Raw genomic sequence first — 8,449 nt, 5'->3', positions numbered from 1 at the left:
ACATGCAAACATCATAAAACCAGAACAGCCTGCAAGTAACTCACAATCTGTTCAGGTTTTATGCTGTTTGCTGCTCATCAGTATCCATGGGTTGGAAACAAAGCCTTTAAAACTTTAATATAGTAAGAAAGGTCTTAAATTAAATTTATTCTCGAATGTGTCTTAGTGCGTTTTTGAGTGGTACAGGGTTAAATGTCTCATTTTGTTTTTGATTATCTTTGGTTTATTGAACATATATGAGCCTTGCTCTGTGAAAAAGGGGTTTAATGCATGTGCGTTAAGTATCGTCCCTGTGCGGTCTGCCAAGGCTAATCTGGAGTGCTCATGCATTAAACCCCTTTTTCACAGAGCGAGGCTCATATGTATTAGACAGTGCATTCAAATAATACAATTTAAATCTGAATCTTTTATTTAGTTGCAATACTTTAAAGCTTACTATGTTTGCAGTTTTAGTGAAAACACAAACTTTTAATCAAAGAAGCATATAATGTGTATTACTCATGTAATCAACTTCCACTTTATTCCATACACGTGTTCGACTCTGTGACATTACGTTCTGTCAAAGCTTTTTATTGCAAATTCATTAAACATAAATTGGTAACCTTGGGTATCCAAAAGGAATCCAAATTTTACTAGCCATAGACTTTCCAAAATGCAATTGTTTCTGAGAAGTATTTTTCTCTAGAAGGTGGCAAAACTCCTAAGCAATTCCTTTTTGGGCTAATGGTAGGGCTTATGCGTGTAACACCCATTGACAAATTATTAAATATACATTGAAAGGTCATTGTTCACAAAACAGATCATGATATAACATGATGCAGCATTTTGTACTATATCAAATTAAATGTTGCTGAAAACAGTAGAATATTCAAATTATGGACATTTTATTCTGTTAATAATGCTATCTTTCTAACATTACAAATCAATAAAGCATGCTTAACAATAGCAGAACTCTTTTGACTTTTAATTATCTTTTCCAGTCTTTAAATCTTTACAAAATTCATTGTCCCACTAACACCATCCTATAAAACAGGTTATGGCTTCCAATTGTTAATCAACTATAAAGCATGAACAAAGGCACAAATATAGCAGTATCTTTTGCAAATGATACAAATGTCCATGGCCTCGATACGGAACAAAAAGCAATATTTCTTGTCAGGCGGTAAGCTGAATCCTCGAGAACATTCGAAAAATGTCCATTTAATGCGCCACTGGGCCGTTCCTATTTAAATGGGCATCATGCACAGAACTTGGCCATCCAGGTCATATGTCCAAACATTACAAGTTACTGTCACAGACTGCTTGAAGAACTAAACTGCTGATAAACAAGGACCTATGCTCAGATGTTGAAGCAGGACATGCACTGTGGGTTCCATCAACAGTCCAATCATTCTACATCATTCATGAAATCCATAGGCAATGATCTTCAGCTCATGACGAGATTCTGGAAATCTGATGTACTGCTCCATCATTGCTGACAAGACTCTACATGTTGAAATGACTGTGTAATGTTGAGTCCCTGAAATACAAAAGTAAAATTCATGCAAGAGTTTAGCCATATTAATTATGCTTGATTGCATTGAAAGCTTTATGCTTATTAAGACATTCTAGAGTCTGTTTTCTGGGAGTAATCAGTACTTTGTATATATGAAGATAAAGAGACCGCTAATAAACAGGGTTGAACCCAAAATGTTCCCATCACTAGGTGAACACCATATCCACTACGCCAGCCTGACAAAGTAAATGAAGTGAAGCTTCTAAGTTATGTCTCATTTGATTGTTAACAAGAGCACCGCCCTGCGGGTTCAGACCTCTCATCTATTTTTTTTAAAGTTGAAGGGACGTATCTCAATACTTCAATCACAAAGGAGGGAGAGGTGGGGTGCAGAAGGGTGTATAGTGTGGTGGTGTGGTCATTTATTACACTATCTTCCAAAAATGATAAAAATAAATATTTGTGTTTTTTAGCCATGTTTAAAAAAAATGGGCAGGGGGCAGAGCTCCAGATAAAAATTTGGTCAAATTCTTATTTACTCCCTATTTTAAAAATTAATTCTTATTTCACCCCCTATCTATAAAATTCATTTTAATCAATATATTACCAAATATTTTTTTATTCATTGTTTTTGACACATCAACAATTCAACATTTTGGTTTATAGTCTTGGAAAAGCCTGGCTTTCCTTCTCCGTCTGTTGCTTTCCCATAATCGGACAGCTTTTTCTGGTCTGAACGTGAATGTTTTTTGAGTGCTTTAGATTCACAGTCATTTACGCAAGAGCTTATAAGTTGATCAATTTTTGACGAAACCATGCTTTGGGTATTTGAATCTTATTGAAAGAATGCATGCAGCGTGGACTTTAGACACTGAAATGGCTTATTTTGCCTTCCACGCTTCGATATACCGCTTCGGTCGGCCATTTTGATTTTTTTATGTAAAACGGTCACTGACACTTCGGCTTAGGTCATAATGGCCTTTTGGTCGCCGTTAAAGTCATATCAAAAACTTTATTGAACATTTAATTTTAATGACATATTGAATAGGTATACAGTTGATTACTTATGTATAAAAAATACAATAAGTGTAATTAAAAAGGTACAATAAACAGTAATGACTCATCTGCAATACTAAGAGAACAGAATCGAGACCGTTTGGCCTTTCGACGGTTCTTAGGTGTGGCTCCTCCTCACAGCAAACGCTTGAGTGACGATTAAATATAAAAGATTTTAGAGTTGTAGTTTTAATTGAGCGCCTAGACGTGTCGGAACCGGGATGAAATGTTTACCGTATATAATTTGCTATTGGAAGTTTTACGCACGTTCGAAAATTTCGAATTCGTGTTTCATTTTTTCAATGCGTAACTTTACGCAAAGATTTTAAATCTAAATCGTTATTTAAGAAATTTAATTCGTGTTTACGCCTTCAAGCATGTTATCTGGAGCACTGGCAGGGGGTATAGTGTGAGGGTGTGGTCATTTATAAGTTGATCTTTCAAAATGAAAAAAAAAGTACTTTTTTCTTTTTTTGGGGGGGGGGGGGCGTGGGGGATGGTTTGGGTGGAGTCTATTGTGGTATGTCAGATAAGAGTTGCTTTGTAACGCTTGTAAAGAAGTTATGGAAATTTTAGCAAAATTTAATAATTTCACCTTGAGAGTCATGGTCATTCAAAGGTCAAGGTAAAATTCAACTTGCCAGCTACAGTTACTTATGATAGCATGACAGTATTTGAAGTTTGAAAGCAATAGCCTTGATACTTGAGAAGTAAAGTAGATCAAAACACAAAATTTAACCATATATTCAAAGTTACTAAGTAAGAAAAGGACCATAATTCTGTCAAAATGACAACCAGAGTTATTCAACTTGTCCTGTACTGTCCCCTTATGATAATTTTCGAGTGTTCCAAGTATGAAAGCAATATCTATGATACTTTAGGAGTAAAGTGGACCAAAACACAAAACTTAACCAAATTTTCAATTTTCTAAGAATAAAAAGGGCACATAATACTTTCAAAATGCCAGTCAGAGTTACATAACTTTGTCTGCACAGTCCCTTTATGATAGTAAGTGTTGCAAGTATGAAAGCAATAGCTTTGATACTGTAGGAATAAAGTGGACCTAAACACAAAACTTAACCAAATTTTCAATTTTCTAAGTATAAAAAGGGCACATAATTCTGTCAAAATGCATGCCAGAGTTATCTAACTTTGCCTGCCCAGTCCCCTCATGGTAGTAAGTAAATAAGTTTTATACTTGATACTTTATGAGAAAAGTGGACCTAAACGCAAAACTTAACCGGACGCCGACACCGACGCAGACGCCGACGCCAAGATGATGACAATATCTCTTTTTTTTTCAAAAAAAAAAGATGAGCTTATAAATAAAATGTAACATATTGCAAACTTGATTACACGATTTTTCATAAATACTCTTTCAGCTTTTTATTTATATATGAAGGCTAGGGTCACTTTCTGCGAGATTTACAAAAAAACTAACCATATTTGCAATTGTCAAGACTCCTTCACATACAATTTACCTTTGCTTATTCCAATATCCTTTTGCCAACCAACATTGTGCGGTCACGTACCATACATGGTTCCACAGTTGTACAGAATTCCTACAAAATAAATGAAGTATACATTTACAATTCAAATTTCTTTTCAAAGAATGTGTAGGTAACTAAATTCCCTATACATTACTTTAATGTCATAAAATAAATTTCAAACAAGGGCTGTTTGTAAAACATGCATGCCCCCCATATGGATTGTCAATTGTTGTGGCAGCCATTGTGTGAATACGTTTTTTGGCACTGTGACCTTGACCTTTGACCTAGTGACCTGAAAGTCAATAGGGGTCATCTGCGAGTCATTATCTATGTACCTATGAAGTTTCATGATCCTAGGCATAAGTTCTTGAGTTATCATCCGGAAACCATTTTACTTTTTTGGGTCACCGTGATCTTGACCTTCGACTTAGTGACCTCAAAATCAATAGGGGTCATCTGCGAGTCATGATCAATGTACCTATGAAGTTTCATGATCCTAGGCATAAGCGTTCTTGAGTTATCATCGGGAAACCATTTTACTATTTAGGGTCACCGTGACCTTGACCTAGTGACCTGAAAATCAATAGGGGTCATCTTCGAGTCATGATCAATGTACCTATGAAGTTTCATGATCTTAGGCAAAATCGTTCTTGGGTTATCATCCGGAAACCATCTGGTGGACAGACATATGGACATTCGGACCGACATGTGCAAAACTATAAACCTGCTCTTCTTCGGAGGGGGGCATAAATATTTAACAGATATTTAACAAAAATTAACTTGATTCATCAAATTAATCAGTATCGAATTATAGACCAGTTTCACAATATGAACACCGATACTATTTTTAGATATCAATCATATCACCTGACGCGTTGAATTGCAGAACAAGGCTGAACGTGGAACTGCATTTTCTTTTGCTATGCAAATTGCGTTGAATATCAAGATTTTAATGCGCACTGACACTGGTTACAATTAAGTCAAACATATGAATACAGACAACCATCACATGTCATGCTGTGTTAAGTAAAAAAATTGATAAGTAATTCAAATATAAAAATTATAACACCTAAATAATGATTCAATGACATAAGTTATGTACTATTAGTGTATATTAATGAATTATATTTAATCTTTATAAATAACAATAGATGTGTTCATCAGAAACACAATGCCCACTACTGCGCCGCTTTTAATTATACATATATTTTTTTAACCTTTGACCTTGAAGGACGACCTTGACCTTGAACTTCCACCACTCAAAATGTGCAGCTTCATGAGATACACATGCATGCCAAATATCAAGTTGCTATCTTCAATGTTGCAAAAGTAATGGCCAACGTTATTTTTTTTCCGGACAGACGGACATACTGACTGACTGACGGACAGTTCAAATGCTATATGCCACCCTTCCAGGGGCATACAATTTCCAGTTACCCATAAGCATCAGAGTAAATGTGGTCTGAAGACTAAACATCGATTATTGCACAAATCGAAGTCATAAATTAGCAGTATACAATACTTAGTATTGTAAGACTACAATTTTCAAAGGTAGGATGTGTACAATTTCATGAATTATAGAACGTGTAAGAGTTGAATCAAGCATCAGACAAAGTCCTATCAAATAGAAGAAAATGACACAAATGTTTAGCATTAAATTTTTGAAATATTAAAAATATATAGGTATAAAGCACTTTATAATTATGATAAAACTGGCTAATATGTATACAGTATTTAGTTTCTGACAATCTTTTTGGACAGATGACTTTCAATGTTGACAATATCTTTTATGTTCAGTAAAAGCAACAATTGAGTATTTGGCGTTAAATTATTCCAAGAAACGGCTACGCAATGCTACAACCATGAGACGCCATGATCACATGGAGGTGTCATTAATTGTTTTAAATGACCAGATATCTACAACATGTGGTTTATGACATCACGTTGTTATTTAGTATTTGTCTGCACAGTATCTGATCATAAAGAGGTTATGGGTTTGTGCTGAATACAGGGGAATTTAAACGCAAGATCTATCAATAAATAAAATAATTGATTAATCACCCAAATAATGCGCAAACAAAGAGTTACAGATAATCCAATAAGTTTTAGACTGTCAATTTACACACACTAAGAATTGAAAGCCATACTTGGAGTGTCAGAGTTTGTGCAAAAAAAAAGAATACAAACAAGAATACAAACAAGTACTTTAATCAAGAAAATGTATTTCATATATTGGCACTTAAAATGGAAAGTATATATTAAGTAATTAATGGCTATTTCTGACGAAGTCAACTTGTGTTGGCAATATCATTAAGTAGATCTAGCTGAATGATCAAAAGCAGAGCGATATTGCGATGCACTATTAGAAATCTCTACACGTTCAGCCTCATTCTGGAATTCTGCAATCATTTGACTACCTGCTATATTGGCTTATTGTGAAAAGGGTCTATTCACTTATAAATACTTTTAAGAAGTAGATTTTCCATCACTCTACAGCTGTTGGGCTTTCTTAAAGGAAGTTTGGGAGTAAAATAAAATCTACTCCAAGTTTTTATCACAAAAAACTTCCAACAAGTGGAGAATTAGCCGCATTTAGTGGATGATTTAGAAACATGATTAATTTAAATTAGATCTACATGAAATAGCTATTGAAAAGTTAAGTAATCCAGTTATTCTTGCTGCAATGTGGATAAGAATAATACAAACCAATAGCTGACAAACCTGATATCAGTGATATGTTGACCTTTGAAGTCGAAATTGAGACCTGAAATCTGTCTGTATAGAGAGGCACAATTTGTTTGGCATATCTTCAACCATTACTGGCAACACACACCTACAAAATTTATATATAAATTATATTAAAACATAAATTTATTAATAATTTTATTTATTAATTTATGACGAAATGTTTTAATCTAGGTCAGCTATAACGAAACTAAAAACGGATTAAAAACAATACCTTATTTTAATTAATAGGTTGAAAACAAAAATAAATGTATTAATATATTGACGTTCAACTGAACGAATACAAGACACAAGTACATAACATTAACATTACAATAAGTTATTATTTCAGTCGCATTCGGAGAAAACTGGACTTAGTTCATGTGCGTAAAGTGTCATCCCAGATTAGCGTAAGACTGTGCAGTTCGCACAGGCTAATCAGGGACGACACTTTCCGCATAAACTTCATTTTCGGTAAGGAGGGACTTCCTTGAAATTAAAAATACCATAAAAGCGGAAAGTGTAATCCCTGATTAGCATGTGCGGACTGCACAGGCTAATCTGCGATGACACTTTACGCACATGCATTAAGCCCAGTTTTCTCAGAACGCGGCTCATTCAATTAACAATTGTCAACATTATGCATATTATCGGATAGTTTTACACAATATTAAAAAAGTACAAATACAAACCTGGTAATACATGTAAATGATCGTATGCAATACAGTTATTGATCCCAATCTGATCTATTTCCGAATTATCTGCGAATCCATCGAGTAGAAACAATAACCATGCAATTCGCTCCGCCATCTTGAAACGTTATACTTACTGATTGTGTTGCATTTGTTACAAAGTATCTGATTGGTTATTTCTAAGTATCGGATCCAATCAAATTTTTCGGGTAACTAGGGATTCTAACACCTAACAACCCGAGATTTGTACAGTAATTCAATGCTTAATTTTCGCGGACGATATTTGTGTTCCGCGCTTTTTGGATCTGGTATTTACTGGATTTTCTCTCTTTAATAGACTTCTTAAAATAGCATTCTACAATCTCCGCGCGATTTTAAACACTACTATTTGTACAGAGTAGATAAATAACGTTCCGCGCGATTAATTGAGCCCGCTTTTTCTACAGGGTTGAAAAATAATTGCTCCGACGGAAAATATATGAAAGTTCCGCGCTTTTTAGATTTCGATTTGTATGTAGTGTTTTATGGCCATGCTGGCATTGGTTTTTCGCGGAAAGTGAAAGTTCCGCGAAAAATGACAATCCCGATATTTACTATATAAGTATATGTATTTTAGCGGGGGTCCCCTTTGGCTTTCCATACATATTATATTTAGTTTTTGTATAAAACATTTTGTATCCAAATACCGAACACTCAACGTTACATAAACGTTCGTTGTATCGATAAGCGTGACTTTCATGAAACATCTAGTACTAAAGCAGACTTGTAAATTTTTAAATCTTAATTATGGAAAATAATATTACAGCATATTTCATTACTAAAACAAACTATGCAATTTGTCCTCCATCCACACTAATTTATATATTTGTTTCAGTAAATCGTGCTTACCCCGGTTGTTCTATCGGAATGTGTTTAAAAATTGCTAATGTTGTTTTTCAAAAGAAAAAGCAGTTGTCCGATACGTATGTCTACACGGTATGATCTCCGCTAGA

At 34.5% G+C, this 8,449-nt stretch overlaps 1 long non-coding RNA gene across 1 annotated transcript; it reads right to left on the bottom strand.

The window, feature by feature from the left end:
- Positions 1-867: 867 nt before the first annotated feature.
- Positions 868-8,072, bottom strand: LOC127857517 (uncharacterized). The gene is made up of 4 exons (XR_008038395.1): positions 7,458-8,072; positions 6,763-6,874; positions 4,033-4,113; positions 868-1,519 (listed from the first exon to the last, which is right to left on the bottom strand). It is a non-coding gene; the product is annotated as an uncharacterized LOC127857517 (long non-coding RNA).
- Between the last annotated feature and the right edge of the window lie 377 nt (positions 8,073-8,449).

The sequence above is a fragment of the Dreissena polymorpha genome, chromosome 14, assembly GCF_020536995.1.
Source record: "Dreissena polymorpha isolate Duluth1 chromosome 14, UMN_Dpol_1.0, whole genome shotgun sequence".
Lineage (NCBI taxonomy): Eukaryota > Metazoa > Mollusca > Bivalvia > Myida > Dreissenidae > Dreissena > Dreissena polymorpha.
Note: the sequence above shows the minus strand (reverse complement) of the source record. Positions and strands in the feature narration are given on the sequence as shown.